At 41.9% G+C, this 16,180-nt stretch overlaps 1 pseudogene; it reads left to right on the top strand.

Moving 5' to 3' along the window:
• Positions 1 to 6,454: 6,454 nt before the first annotated feature.
• LOC138994695 (small ribosomal subunit protein eS1-like) lies at positions 6,455 to 8,011 on the top strand (annotated as a pseudogene).
• The last annotated feature ends 8,169 nt before the right edge of the window (positions 8,012 to 16,180 follow it).

Raw genomic sequence — 16,180 nt, 5'->3', positions numbered from 1 at the left:
CAGCTACCATGTATGTGCACTTACCATGTGCCAGGCACTCTACTAAATGCAGGCTATGCATTAATACACTAAGCAGACATGGTTCTAGCCTTCATAGAACCTCCAGTCTAGTAGGGGAGGTAGACAATAGGTATATTCTAAAAATATATAACATTATAATTGGGATAAAAGCTATGAAGAAACAAATGAGAAAGAATAATAATTAGGAATAAAAGCTAGTTGGAAAAGAGGGATAGCCTGAGACCAAGACTCAAAAGATGAGAAGAAGACCATGACAAGAGCAGAGAGAAAAGCTTGTGCTAAAGCCTTATAGCAGGAGAGAGTTATTGCAAGGAGGCAGGTATGGCCGGAGCACAGCAGGAGAGAGTGACATAAGATGAGAGTAGATGTGGGTAACAGCCAGGGTTTCTTCTAGGCCTCAATAAAGAATTTGAATGATCTTAGAACAATGGGACGTTGTGGGCTGGTTTTAAGTAGGGGAATAACATGATTGGATTGTGTTTTAACATTACTTTAGTTACTAAATTGGGAGTGGATTGTGTCAAGGCGATCAAGGGGCCTAGGGAATTTTTTTAGAGAAATAGTGTGCTTCTATCAAATGAAATATTAAAGGAAATTAAGAGCACAGTGTGGTTTGGTGAAGAAAGTGATGAGGTAGGGTTAGGTTTTGTTTGTTTGTTTTTGTTTTTTTATATATTTTATTGATTTTTTATAGAGAGTTAGAAACATTGATCAGCTGCCTTCTGCACACTCCCTACTGGAGATGTGCCTGCAACCAAGGTACATGCCCTTGACCGGAATCGAACCTGGGATCCTTCAGTCCATAGGCATACGCTCTAACCACTGAGCCAAACCGGTTAGGGCAGGTTTTGTGTTTTGAGGAGCTAACACTAGTTATTTTTCCCTTGGCTTCAAGTTGGATTGAGATAAGTAGATTTGTAGAGTCAGTATAGAGAATTCCAGAGACTGTGAACAGCCAATGTAAGGATAAGGAAGGTCAGAGATGTACTGCCAAGACCGGAGTACAGAGAAACCGAGGTACTTTCTTACCCAGAGCTGTTTTTACGGGGGTGTCATGTATGTCACATCGTCCTGTCAAAGATATTCACAAACATCTGGACTGGAGCTTAGGACAGATGTCTGACTGGACCGTTGAGATTCAGTTTGTAGCACATAGCAAGGAGTTAATTAATGTTTACTGAATAAGATTGATGTGGTAGTTCTCTATCTAGCAGGGAATAGTTGAAAGTGTAGGAATAGATAAAATCACTGAGGGAGAAAATAGAGAGAGAAGGAAAAGGGAACCGCCAGGAACAGCTAAGTTCTGATTGAAATGGACCTGATAGAAACCGAATGATATGACCACAAGAGAAATTTGGGTCAGACTCTGGACGATCCTAAAACTGGTATTTTTCATAAGAATGAAATACCATATATTAAAGAAATGTTTGATTTCTCTGTCAGAAGAGATTTTAAAGAATAGAAAGCCTGCTCTGGTCAGTGTTGCTCAGTGGTTGCAGCGTTGGCCTGCTCACCAAAGAGTCTCTGGTTCAATTCCAGGTCAAGGGCATGCACTTGGGTTGCAGGTTCTTCCCCGGGTCCCATTGAGGTGCATGCAGGTGGCAACCAATCGATGTGTCTCTCTCACATCGATGTTTCTCTCTCTCTCTTCCCAACCCTTCCTCCTTTTCACTCTCTCTAAAAAATCAATGGAAAAAATATCTTCGGGTGAGGATTAACAGCAACAACAAAAGAATAGATCGCCTACTAGGTACGTAGGATCCCAATATTTGGTGACATGATTTCAAGTAGATTAGTATTTTGTACATAGATCTTAGCAGGATCAACTGGGAGTTTTTAAACAATAGGATATTGAATAAAATGGCATTCAGTCATTAGGAAATTGTCTCTTGTACAAAATGGCTAACTAGGATCTCTATAAAAGAACGATAATTAAAGGGAAATAAAAACAAATTCTTTGCTTATAGTTTCAGTGGGTTTAATGAAAACATCTTTATATGGATGAGCCAGCCCATCCCATGTGCAATATGTATCTAATGCATTTGGATTTAGAGTTCTAAACAGATTCGGACACTAGACATTTTTCTGCCTTTCTATAGGAGAGGCAGTATAACCTAATTAAGATTGAGGGCATTAACATTAGACAGACCTGGTTTTGTTTGATTCTTTCTCAGGCACTTCCTAGCCTTGTGCAAGTTACTCAAGCTCTCTAGGCCTAGTTTTCTCATCAGTGCTATATAGAAAATGAAAGAACCTACTTTAGAGGATAATTGTGAAATTTAAATGAAAAATTTAAAGCATTTAGCCTAGTGCCTTATAGGCAATCCCTGACACATTCCATTGGAGAAAGACATAATAGAAACAACATAATACCCACTTATTACTTGCCAGCTACTGTGCTCAAGTACTTTAAATACATTATCTCATTGAATCCTTTGAGATAGGTACTATTCTAATCTGAATGTCGCTCCTGAGGAAAATGAGGTTTAAGGAATTTCAGTAATCAAGAGCTATACAAATGCCGAGTTAGCATAACCATCCACAGGTGTGCACATGTAATTTGATGCAAACAAATGCATGCATACCACTGCAAGGATATTCACATACTCCTTGTTGTCCTTACCACATTTCCTAGCACTTCTATCTGGAATAGTGGTGCTGGAATAGCACAGTGGAAATGGCTGAGGAATATCCATTCAACCAGCGTGTGTGTGTGCCTGTATGTGTATGTGTTGTTTTTTAGTGAGGTGAGGTAGAGAGAGAGAAACGTCCATCTGCTGTTCCACTGATTCATGCGTGTGTTTTAATGAAAAGGGTGATGTATTGCAAAGAGCACAACCCTGTCTCTAACTTGCTCTAGGACTTTGAATAAGTCACTTAACTACGTCTTTGGGCCTCAATTTCCTCATCTGTAAAATGAGGGGGCTGGCGAAGTTCCAGAACCCTGTGTAAATAAGCAGCCCTAAGCCTACCACCTTGTATAGGCAGTTCTATACAAACACTCCCATGGCAACGGCCACTCAGCTTTCAGCAATACTGGTATGCTGCTCCACTCAAGCCAGCAGTGCGTACTATTTCAATCGCAAATTCCTGGGTGAATAGAGCGCTTGAATGGGGGAGGGATCTGTCCGTCAGAAATCTTAAAGCCTTGGCTTTAAAATAAGTTCTGGAATAAATTATCTGTGGGTGGTGTGTGTGTATATGCTAAATCAGAAGAACAGTATCAGTTTAATTCACAAAACCACCTGTTTAGCAGGTAGAAGAGCTGTCTTAGCTGAGCTGCGATTTAAAGGGTCACTTTGCCACTAAGTGCTGAGTCAGTGAGTGGAGGGGACTGTGGCCCAAGTTCATTAGCATGGCGAGGATGCCAAAGGAATGTCGCCAGAGGGGTTTAAATCAACCCGGATTTTTGAGAAGCAAATCCAGTATTTATTTCCAAGCTACGTAAACTAATAAGACTCTCTTATTACGATGTTTTTAAAAAATATATATATATATTTTACTGATTTTTTTACAGAGAGGAAGGGAGAGGAATAGAGAGTTAGAAACATCAATCAGCTGCCTCCTGAACACCCCCCACTGGGGATGTGCCCGCAACCAAGGTACATGGCCTTGACCAGAATCGAACCTGGAACCCTTCAGTCCGCAGGCTGATGTTCTATCCACTGAGCCAAACCGGTTAGGGCTATTATGATGGGTTTTATCAGAGCACCATCTTAGAAGCACAGTGACTCTGGGGGAAAGGGACAAGGATAAAGGTGTGAGAGAAAGAGGACATCTCTTTCCAAGAAAAGCAGGAGACGTCCTTGAAAAGACTACTGTATATATGCCCTGCTCCCAGGATAGTATTCTAGCCTTGGACAAGTTGTTTTCTGGGTTTTTTGCTGATAGTGGTTTGATGGCAATGCTGAATTCATGGAGATGAGGAGCTCGTGCCTTTTTTTATTTTTTTCCTGCATGTTGCTTCCTTACATTTGAGCCAGGTAGTAAGAAGGAGCACTATCCTTTTATGACTCAGATGTAAATAAAGAGGACGCTCAATAAGATACCAAGTTTAAAGACTTGACCTTCTCAGAGGAAGTGGATCCAGAAGAAATGCAATGCGCACTTCGCTGGGTCCCCACCGGAGGGCAGCAGTGCTAGCCTCCTGAGAGCTCTGCATTGCCAGGGCACTGGAGAGAGGAAGAGGTGGCGATGGGAGAAGGGGAACCAGACTGGAGAGAGCTCTCAGAAGAGGGCTCTCTGTAGTTAGAGACAGCGCTGTGTCCTTGGAGCGGAGGGAATCGCAGAATGAATGGATGGTCTCTGCTGAAGACTGAACAGCAGAACTAGCTGAGAAATCTAGGAGCTGTAACATTCAGGGCAAATCGAAGCCTTGCAAACCTGTGGAGTTGGAGCTTGCTGTTTTTCCTCTTGCCACTAGAGGGCAGGATATGGAAAGAAGATTTGAGCATTGTCATCCTCTCAAATGGGCTGTTCAGCCCAGGAGGAATTCTAAGCTTTAGAGGTTTAAATCTTGTCCTTGCTAACAAATATATCTGGTCAAGCTATTTCCCTGCTTATACATTTCTTTCTTTTTTAAAGTTTTTACTTATTTTAAAATATCTTTTTATTGATTTCAGAGAGGAAGGGAGGAGAGAGAGATAGAAACATTAATGATGAGAGAGAACCATTGATCAGCTGCCTCCTGCATGCCCCACAGTGGGGACTGAGCACACCACCGAGGCATGTGCCCTTGCCTGGAATCAAACCCAGGACCCTTCAGTCCGCAGGTTGACGCTCTATCCACTGAGCCAAACCAGCTAGGGCCGTACTTACACATTTTCAATGATTCCCTAAAGTCTCTAAAACAATGTCTGAGCTGATGAGAATGGCATGCAAAGTTCTTTCAGATTTGTCCTTGATTCTTCCTTCACTCTGCTCCCTACCTGAACATACAGAACCGTGGGGGGGAAATAATGAGGTGGCAAGGGCAAGGGTGTTAGAATCAATCACAAGCCAGTAAATCATCCCACACTCCTTTTGTATCACTTCCACATTCAATTCCACTAATTCCTGTCTATTCTGCCTCTTAGAAGAACTCTGTGATGGCCGGCCCACATCCACCTTGTTCATCTGTATACCCTTAGTGCCTAGCACTCTTAGTAGGAGCTCATTAAATACTTACTGATCAAAGTAATAAATGCATGACTACATCAACGTCACTGTTATCAGCCTAGTCCACCTTACTACCATCTCTCACCTGGCCCTCAATGGGAACCCAAGGAATCTCCTATGTCCCCTCTTTGCTCCCTCTAATCCGTTTTTTACTCTGCAGCAAGAGTGATCTTTCTGAGATGTAACTGTGCATAAAACCCTTCAATGGCTTCCCAGCTCTTAAAACATCTTTAACATGAGACATCAAGTGAGTATTACTTAGCTATTTGGTCGCTTGCTAGTTATGTAATTATAAGGAAGTTATTAAATCTCACTGAGTCTTGGTTTGCTCATCTAAAAAAAAAAACGTGAACATTAAGTATTCCTACTTCACAGGGTTGTTGGGAGGATTAAATAAGCTAGTTCATATGAAATGCTTAGCATAGTATTCAGTTCTCTGTGAAGTAAACGGTAACTGTATGATTATTGGGACCTGAATGATGTAGTCCCTGCTACCTTGTGCTATTCCCTCTCATTTTCTGGCATCTTCATTAGGCTACTTTTTTTCATTTTTTCATTTTTTTTATAGAGAGGAAGGGAGAGAGATAGAGAGTTAGAAATATTGATGAGAGAGAAACATCGATTAGCTGCCTCCTGCACATCTCCCACTGGGGATGTGCCCGCAACCCAGCTACATGCCCTTGACCGGAATCGAACCCGGGACCTTGCAGTCCGCAGGCCGACGCTCTATCCACTGAGCCAAACCGGTTTCGGCGAGGCTACTTTTAGATCCTGGAATGTGCCAGGCTCTTTATTAATTCTACTCCTCTCGCTGGTTCCAATGTAGAGTTTACATCCTCTAGGAAGCCTTTTTTGACACTCCGTGTCTGGCTCAGGTAACCCCGCAGTGGATTTCCATAGCAGCCTGTATAACATCATGGCATTGGTTATCCACTCCTGGCATAGTGACTGGCATTCAGCAATGCCTCGAAAAGCATCTGTTGAAATATCATGTGATTTCTCTTATAGGTGGGATCCAAAGAGAAAAATAAACAAACAAAACAGAAATGGACTCATAGATACAGAGATCAGACTGATGGTTGCCAGAGGGGTGAGAGTTGGGGGACTGGGTGAAAAAGGTGAGGGATTAAGAACTACAAGTTGGTAGTCACAAAATAGTCACAGAGATATAAGGTACACCATTGGGAATATAGTCAATAATATTAGAATAACTATGTACTGTGCTAGGTGGGTACACAAAATATTGGGGGGCCCCTTTGGCTCTCTGAGCAGCACCATGGTGGTTGGCAGGAACAAGCACCTTATGAAAAGTGGCCAAAAGGGAGCCAAGAAGGAAGTGTTTGATCCATTTTCTAAGATAGATTGGTGTGAGGAGAAAGCACCAATTATGTTTAATATAAGAAATACTGGAAAGCCCTGGCCCATGTGGCTCAGTTGGTTGAACATTGTCCCATGCACCAAAAGGTGACTGGTTTGATCCCTGGCCAGGGAACATGCCCAGGTTTTGAGTTCAACAGGAGGCATCAGATCGATGTATCTCTGACATCAATGTTTCTCTTTCTCCATCTCCCTTTCTCTCTCTCTAAAAATCAATAAAAAACATTTTTTAAAAGAGAAAGAAATATTGGAAAAACACGAGGCATGAGAATTTAAGGAAACAAATCTCATTGATGTTCTCAAGGGTGGTGGTTTTGAAGTGAGCCTAGCTGATCTGCAGAATGATGAGGTTGCATTTAGAAAATTTAAGCTAATTACTAAGAATATTCAGGGCAAAAACTGTCTGACTAATTTCCATGGCATAGATCAGCCGTGGGCAAACTGCGGCCCGTGGGCCGGATCCGGCCCGTTTGAAATGAATAAAACTAAAAAAAAAAAAAAAAAAGACCGTACCCTTTTATGTAATGATGTTTACTTTGAATTTATATTAGTTCACACAAACACTCCATCCATGCTTTTGTTCCTGCCCTCCGGTCCAGTTTAAGAACCCATTGTGGCCCTCGAGTCAAAAAGTTTGCCCACCCCTGGCATAGATCTTACCCATGACAAAATGTACTCCAGGGTAAAAAAAAAAAAATGGCAGACCATGATTGAAGCTCATGTTGACTGCCGATAGGAGTCAGAGAAAGGTAAGTATCACATGATCTCACTCATATGAACAAAATAAACTGATGAACAAAATACATCCAGAGACATAGAAGCATGGAACAGACTGATAGATTTCAGAGGGAAGATGGGGATGGGGAGTGGGCAGCGGGGAGAATAACCGGGGAACTTATATGTGTAGCCCATGGACACAGACAATAGTGTAGTGAAGGCTTGGGAGGGGCGGGTGCAGGGTGGAAGGGGTCATTGGGAAAAAACAACAACGACAACAAAAAACCAAAGGGGACATCTGTAATACTTTCAATAATAAAGATAAAAAATTAAAAAGGAATACTGATGGTTATTTGCTTCATATACTTTGTGTTGGTTTTGCTAAAAAAAAATGCAATAATGGATTCAGAAGGCCTCTCGTGCTCAGCATCAACAGGTCCATCAAATCCAGAAGATGATGCTGGAAATCATGACTCGAGAGGTGCTGACAATGACTTGAAAGAATCGGTCAATAAATTGATTCCAGATAGCATTGGAAAAGACATAGAAACGGCTTGCCAACCTATTTATCCACTCCATGATATCTTTGTTAGAAAAGTCAAAATGCTGAAGAAGCCCAAGTTTGAACATGGAGCTTCACGGTGAAGGTAGCAGTTCTGGAAAAGCTACTGGGGATGAGACAGGTGCTAAAGTCGAACAAGCTGATGGATTAGAGCCCCTGGTTCAAAAATCTGTTTAAAATTCATACTTAATGGTAACAAAAAATCCTATTTGTGAAAAAAATAGAAAGAAATATAGAGGGGACCACTTCGTAAAGTATATGATTGTCTAACCCAGGGGTGGGCAAACTTTTTGACTCGAGAGCCACAATGGGTTCTTAAACTGGACCAGAGGGCCGGAACAAAAGCATGGATGGAAAAAAAAAAAAAAAAAGGCATGGATGGAGTGTTTGTGTGAACTAATATAAATTCAAAGTAAACATCATTACATAAAAGGGTACGGTCTTTTTTTTTTTTTTTTTTAGTTTTATTCATTTCAAACGGGCCGGATCCGGCCCGCGGGCCGTAGTTTGCCCACGGCTGGTCTAACCACTATGCTGTACACTTGAAATTAATATAAAATAATATTGAATATAAACTGTAATTGGAAAATAAAATCAAAATAAATAAATAAATATCTGTTGAATTATCTCTAGACTCAATGCACTTCCTTTTCCATGCTCTTTGTATGTGATTTCTTCTTTCTGTTCTAAACAGAATATTGTGACTACTACATCCATATTTCCTTTCCAAGGGTAACTTCCCCACCCACAGCCTCTATTGAGGAGGCAGCCTAGGTAGCCACAGTTCACGTACAGTTCCTGGAGGTACCTTTGCCTTAGCTGACTGGACCGGAATTGGCATCTGATGCAATGGTGGACAACCCAGAACCTTGCCAGCAACTTACAACATACCTGGCACCAAAAGAGGAGCAGGTCAATCAGATTCCCTCTCACTCTCAAAATTTGAGCTAGAAAAGGGAGAAAGTGTGGCTATCAATGACAAGCACAAGAGCTAAATGATATAGAAAGAAAGATGAGCTCAGAGTCATGAAGGGCCGAGGCAAGCTATAGCTATAAAAAAATAGATACGATGAGGTAGAGACCATCAATACAAAGTGAAGACTTTGTGAGTTATATAAATGTCTAACCACTATGCTGTATACCTGAAATTAATATAATATTGAATGTCAACTTTAATTGAAAAAAATACAAATCGAAGAATAAGGAGACAGTTGGTAATGGTAAAATAGGCCCTGTCAGGAGAATAGCTAAGTCATGCTAATGATTGAGCATCAGGATGAAAATATCTAAAATGCTGTCACTAGCTCTTCTGGGCTATTATTTTCCTGGGTTTCTGTGACATATATTTTTTGTTAATATATTTTTATTGATCTTCTGGGCTATTATTTTCATGGTTTTCTGTGACATGTATCTTTTTTTATTAATATAATTTTATTGATTTCAGAGAGGAAGGCAGAAGGAAAGAGAGAGATAGAAACATCAATGATGAGAGAGAATCATTGATCAGCTGCCTCCTGCACGCTCCACACTGGGAATCGAGCCTACAACCTAGGCATGTGCCCTTGACCAGAATTGAACCTGGGGCCCTTCAGTCTGCAGGCCAATGCTCTATCCACTAAGCCAAACCGGCTAGGGCTCTGTGACGTATATCTTTCAAATAAAATTGTTGAGCTTAATGGAGTGAGTTGTCCTTCGCAATCCAAAATGCTTGATTGATAAACCTTTCTCTATTTTGGGAAAACCCAGGCATCCTCCAAGTTGGAATTTCTGGTCCCCTTCTCTGTTCTCTCTTAATTTAGAGAAGTTCTTGTCACATTACCTATAATTATTGGTTTGTCTAGCTCAACTATGTGGATATCAGACTGTAAACTCTTTGAGAACAGGGTTTCTTGCCTGTATTTCTCAGCATCACTCTGTCTAGAGACATACTTGATATATAAAACCAGGTACTGTTCTCAGTACTTTACATATTTTAATGTATTTCATCCTCATGGAAGCACTCTGAAGTTAATACTATTATTCTCCCCATTTCACAGATGAAGAAAATGAAGCACAGAGACAGTGTTTGCTAAAGTGCAGCGTGAAGAGTAGAGAAGGGATTCAAACCAGGAAATTTGGCACCAGAGTCCATGACCTTAATTCCAATGCAATATGGCCTTGACCTGAAGGGGAATGTGGCCAGGGGATAGTAGTCAATATGAATATTTGAACATTCTTATTCAAGGTACAAAGCCTTTCACACATATATGAGGACATTAGGAACACCCTCACCCTTTGTGGGAAACTAGCCAGAAGTTCTAGCTCTGAAATATCAAATACCCAGATTCCCCCTACATGCATAGAAAAATGAAGTATTAGTAGATGGAGGGCACATACAGACATATTTTTAAACTCCATGAACCCTAATACCTGGTAAGTTGGTCAGATTTCTAGGCTAGTATCTAAAGAATCCTTAGAAAATGTATTAGAAAATAATTCTAATTTCATCTGGGCTAGACAACCCCATTCTCAGCTATTCTAAGAACTGAGTCTTTCTATAAAACTGACAATTGAGGTTGTGTATGTGGTGTGGCAGGGAGGATGGGTAGAGTGAGTGGTGATTCCACTTTGTACTATTGTTTTGAAAGGAGGCTGGGTTTAGGGAGCTCTTGCAGATGCCTTTATTGGCAGCTTCAACTGGTTCTTTTGAGTTGCCATGGCAACAGGAAGCCAAACTCTGGGGGCTGTTTATTAGTGAGTGATAAGAAGCCAACTGAAAGGAAAGCTCTTTGAGGGAGCTCGGGGTTATGGGGAGGAGGTTCATGGTGGAACAGGGCTTTTATATATAGATATAAGGTAAATCCAGATGTCTCCTGGCACAATATACAAGTAGCTTCCTCCTAATTGCCTGTATCTTATTTTTTAAAATATATTGATTTCAGAGAGGAAAGGAGGAGAGAGAAACATCAATGATGAGAATCATTGATCAGCTGTCTCCTGCACGCCCCCTACTGGGGATCAAGCTTGCAACCCTGCATGGGCCCCTGCTGGCCGGAATCGAACCGAGACCTCCTGGTCCAGGGTCAACACTCAACCATTAAACCACACCGGCTGGGCTGCCTCTATCTTAGAGATCTGAGTGAGTAACCCAGAGAGCGGTCTGAAGGTAGCAACTGTTAAGCATGAGAATGTTCTTAGGTATCAATGGTGCTATGTAAGGACAGGAAGTCTTTGTGTTCCTCGGAAAGTGAGAGGACAGTGGGAGATGCCTCCACCTGAGTAAAATTTACCAGGGAAATGAGTGAGATTTGTGTTTGGGCTGAACTCCTGTTGACATAACCATATGGCTTTTGCAGGCTGCCATCCTCCAGACGGTATATTCCTTTTGTAGAGCAGCAGACTGGTATGAAGGATGGTGCTTTCCTCACTGTCACCTTCATTCCCTCCCCCACCATGAGCAGAACTCTTAAGTGTAGACTCAAGGTGCCCCTCCATATCCTTGCAGCCTGAATTCCTGCCCAACATCAAGGATCTTGATCCTTTCCCCAAGTCACTTCCCACATCTCTGATTTTTTCCCTAGAGTAGGAGGCTCCAGGGGACCCAGCTGACTCTGCCAGGCACAGAGGGTTGAGTCATCCCGCAGGCGTCAGAGCTGTTAGCAACAGCTCTGCTGATCTGTATGCAGCTCCAACTCTCTCTCCAGTTCAGAGTTTTGGAGCTGTCTTGTTCAAAAGTAAAGAACAGAACACAGATGGTTGGTAACAGGATCCCACAGGGGCCTGATTTCCCACTGAGCCCATCCTGCTAAATCTTTTATAGGAGAATAGGAAATAAATGGTGAATGGAGCACAAAAGGAGGATCAGCTTTTGCACTGTTCTTTGGGTCTTGGTGGAAGGCTTCTGAGAACAACTTTTGGCTACCCCTAACATTTTCCAGGCATATTCCCCTCCTGGTCCTTCTTTCTCCCCATTCACATCTTTTTTTCCGTCCTTCCCCTGCCCCATTTTCCATTCCAGTTCCCTATTCTCTGTAGTATCTTTGAATCCGATGAAGTATTATGGTGAAAGCTGCCTATGTAACCAGGCAATTCTAATTCATACATGTATAAGAAAATCCAATCACTAGAAGCTCAGAGTGGCTGATTTTATCAGTCATCTCTTGGGAGTCCCTTTAGTTCCTTCTGTTCTACAGAGGTAGCTTAACACATTACAAAAAACACAGACTTTGGAGCCAGAAAGAAGTGGGTTACAAGCCCTGTTCTAAAAAGTAAATAAACACATACATAATAAAAAATTTTGCTCTGCTCTGACATCTTGGGCAATTTACCTAACCTCTCTGAGCTCCCGGTCTGGCATATGAAGATGTATATAAATTGTATCTACTTTGCCAGTTGGTTTATAGCAGGGGTCCTCAAACTTTTTAAACAGGGGGCCAGTTCACTGTCCCTCAGACCGTTGGAAGGCCAGACTATAGTTTTAAAAAAAAACTATGAACAAATTCCTATGCACACTGCACATATCTTATTTTGAAGTAAAAAAACAAAACGGGAACAAATACAATATTTGTATTTGCATGTGGCCCGCGGGCCGTAGTTTGAGGACCCCTGGTTTTTAGAATACATTGGACAGAGGTAAAACATAGTATCTGGAACATGTGTCCAGTAAATATTAACTCTTTCTCTTTCCTCCCACTCCTGCTGCTCTAAGTGCCAGGTCCCTGATTTTCAAGAATCTGAAAACTTTTTCCCATTAAGGAAGTTAGCATGCATGCTCAGGAACTGCTGATGCAACTGAAGAAAGAAAGGTGAGTGGGAACTGTGTGTGAATGTTTTGCAAGACTAGATGATCAAGGCTTTGCAAAAACTAGCATGTGAAGTTGCTAATGTTGCTTTTCACCAATTTAGGGGTTCTTGGTGAAGATTGCTGGTCTCCTCTGTTGCTGCTGAGCTTGATTGATACTAATTTATTTTCCTTGGAAGATAAGATGCTGGGTTGTTGATTAACTGTGTGACTTTAGGTTCGTTATTATTCCTCTCTGGGCTTCACTAGAAGACAGGATCATTGCTCCTCTTGACTCCAGGAAAGGAGGATTGGTTGAAGCTTGTGTGAACTCCAGGAAGTAAGTTAAGTATGGTATGATATCATCCTTGGCACTAAGAATACCGAAAGTATTTGTACAATCAGGTCAAATGCCACTGTTCAATTTAAGTGATTACTAAAGGCTCAGCTGACACAGGGCTATGGTTTGACATGGTACCTTTGTTCCAGATAATAAACATGTGTAATGGCAATTATACTAATGTGTTTTGCTCTCTGCCTTTTTAAACAAGGAGGAGGAGGATGACAAGGCCAGGACACTGTACATCATTCTCTCTGACCAGGCTCTCTCTGACAACACGTTTTTCCTGTCTCTTTTTGTAACTGGTAATTAGGTTCTCAGCTGAGCTGTCAGGAATCTTGACAGGTTTCACAGGCAGTCATCATCTGACAATTTACAACTCTGGGCTTCTCACAGCTGGCATGTTCCCTCCCAGGAAACCAAATTTTCTCAATCCTAAACTCCTCCTATTACTCAAAGAGTCTGATCTGAGAAGAAAGCTAGCTTTCTCAGTACATTATCCAACTCCAAAGCAGACCGTTGGGTTCAGTGTTGGTGATGCGGAAACCTCTGTATTCAAGTATGTCCTCAGCACTAAGGGCTGACTCTATGGAGTGGGGGTCATTGAAGGCAGACGTAGCATGGGAGTATGGGAATTTAACATAGCCTTTCAAAAAGAGAGAAAAAAATAGTTAACAAAGTTGCTTTTTCTTTTGTTCTTAAAAAGCTCAACCCCTGTACACCCCAAAAATGGAAAGCAGGGACTCAAACAGATATTTGTATACCTGTGTTCATAGCAGCATTATTCACAATAGTCAAAAGGTGGAAGCAACCCAAGTGTCCATTGACAGATGAATGGATAAATAAAGTGTGATATGAATGAAATTGGCCCTGCCTGTGTGGCTCAGTGGTTGAGCATTGACCCATGAACCAGGAGGTCATGGTTCGATTCCTGGGCAATATACATGCTTGGGTTGCAGTTGTTGGCTTAATCCCCAGTGGGGGCATGCAGGAGGCATTCGATCAATGATTCTCTCCCCTCATTAATGTTTCCTTCCCTCTCTCCCTCTCCTTGCCTCTCACTGAAATTAATAAAAGCATATTAAATGTTAAATTTTTTTAAAGGAATGAAATTGTGGTACATGCTACAACATGGATTAACCTTGAAGATTCTATGTTAAGTGAAATAAGCCAATCACAAAATGACAAATACTGTGGGATTCCACTTGTATGAGGTACTTAGAGTAGTCAAGTTTACAGAGACGGCAGTAGAATAGTGGTTACCAGGAATGAGGGGGAGGGACGGAATGGGGAATGGGGAATTGTTGTCCAACAGGTACAGAGTTTCAGTTTTGGAAGATGAAAGGGGTCTGGTTATCTGTCACTACAATCCTAAGTGACTTAGAATTGTTTATTTGTTGCCCTTTCCCACTAAGCTGTCATCTCAAGAATAGGAATGGTATCATATTTTTCTATCCACAGAGCCTAGCGTAATGCACATATTTGACATTCAATAAATTTTTACTATCTATCTACTTAATTATCCCATAGACATTTATTTGAATTGTCCACATGACATAAATTGGGTTAGAAATGGGAGATGGAAATAAGGGTGAGTAAATACAAGTTGTTAGCCTGGCCTTGGCTGGTGTGGCTCAGTGGTAGAGCGTTGGCCCTCACACCAAAGGGTCTCCAGTCAAGGGCACATACCTGGGTTGCAGGTTCACTCCCAGCCCCCAACTGGGGTGTGTGGTGTGTGGGAGGCCACCATGATGTGTCTCTCTCACTCTCCTGCTCCCTCCCCCCGCCTTCCTCCCTCCCTTCTACTCTCTCTAAAAAGCAATGGAAAAAATATCCTCAGGTAAGGATTAAAAAAGAAAAAAAAAATTTGTTGTTAGCCTGCCCTGGTCGGCATGACTCAGTTGGTTGGAGCATCCACCTGTGCACCAAAAGGTTGCCAGTTCAATCCCTAGTGGGGGCACATGCGTGCTGGAGATGGCCATGAGTGTTTCTCTCACACATCGATGTCTCTTCCTCTCTTTCTCTCTCTCCCACCCCCCTCTCTAAAATCAGTAGAACATATCCTCAAGTGAGGATTAAAAAAAAAAGTGTTCGCCTAGAACGCATGGAAGAATAGCAGCTACAAAAGTTAGTATGATAGAGAACTCTAGGAAAACATGCACACACATACTAGAGTTCCCAGGAAGTGGCCGTCACCTTGGCACTATGTGCCTTGCTCATGGGCACATGCCAGAAATGTTTCAGAGTTGTTAAAGGTTCTAAGAATGTCTGGAAGGTACCTGCTTCCCAAACCGATGTACATACCAGACTTACACCTGGCCCTGTCATATGAACCATGTGTTTTCTGCTATGCCTCTCTATGTTGCTTGAATCTCAACAGTATATTTTGTGTAAGGAGAATACGCTGCCCATTTCTCAGAGTTATGGTGAAAATCAAAAGAGGTCACAGATATGAGAGTTCTATTGTAGCCAGTTGATAGCTGCTTTTTTTTTTTAACTGACCACAGCAAGTGCTAATATATCCTACGCTAGCTAGCATCCCCACAAAACCATATTATTTGGCCTCACCAGCAATTCCATTCTACTTGTAGTGAACATCTGTTGTTTTTGTCTGTCCAGAATTTCTCCCTCTTCTTCTGGCAAAACGTACCCTAAATTCCTTTGGGGAATTCCTCTCTACCATTCTCTGTAGTTCTTGTGAGCTGTTACTCTAAGCTTCTTGCCACAGAGTGAACACACGGTCCAAGTCAGAACAATCAAAATGTCTCACCCCCTGATGAGGCGACTAGCCCACTGAAGGGCATACGACACAGGCCCACGCTGGGCCACTCAGAGCTGTTCCTTTGGATTTTACATATTGTTATGTGAGAGAGAAACTTTTCTTTGCCTTTGGGGTTATTAAAGGCAAGGTGTAAATCTGGGCATCTGTGGCCATTCTTCTCACTCCATATTGTCCTCCCAACCCCAGTCTAGCCTCCCTCTGCTGCGGGAGTGAAATAAGCTACTAAGATGAAAGTTCTCAGCATGTTCTATGTGAAGCCTGCTTAGACCTCTCATGGGAATTATGCCGGTAGTCCATAGCCCCAAATTCTGATCTGCTCATCCCCACCAAGTCCCAAATGCCTTAAATTTCTATATGTACAATATTGTAACATTTCTGTGTTGAGACCATGTGAAGAGGAGAAATAAAGGATGTGTTTCACGTTGACCATTTATATAGTGCCATTTGATTACTAGAAAAGACCTC

Source organism: Myotis yumanensis, unplaced genomic scaffold (genome assembly GCF_028538775.1).
Source record: "Myotis yumanensis isolate MYYU_CA2020_CCGP unplaced genomic scaffold, mMyoYum1.0.hap1 SCAF_16, whole genome shotgun sequence".
In the NCBI taxonomy this organism is placed as follows: Eukaryota; Metazoa; Chordata; class Mammalia; order Chiroptera; family Vespertilionidae; genus Myotis; species Myotis yumanensis.
Note: the sequence above shows the minus strand (reverse complement) of the source record. Positions and strands in the feature narration are given on the sequence as shown.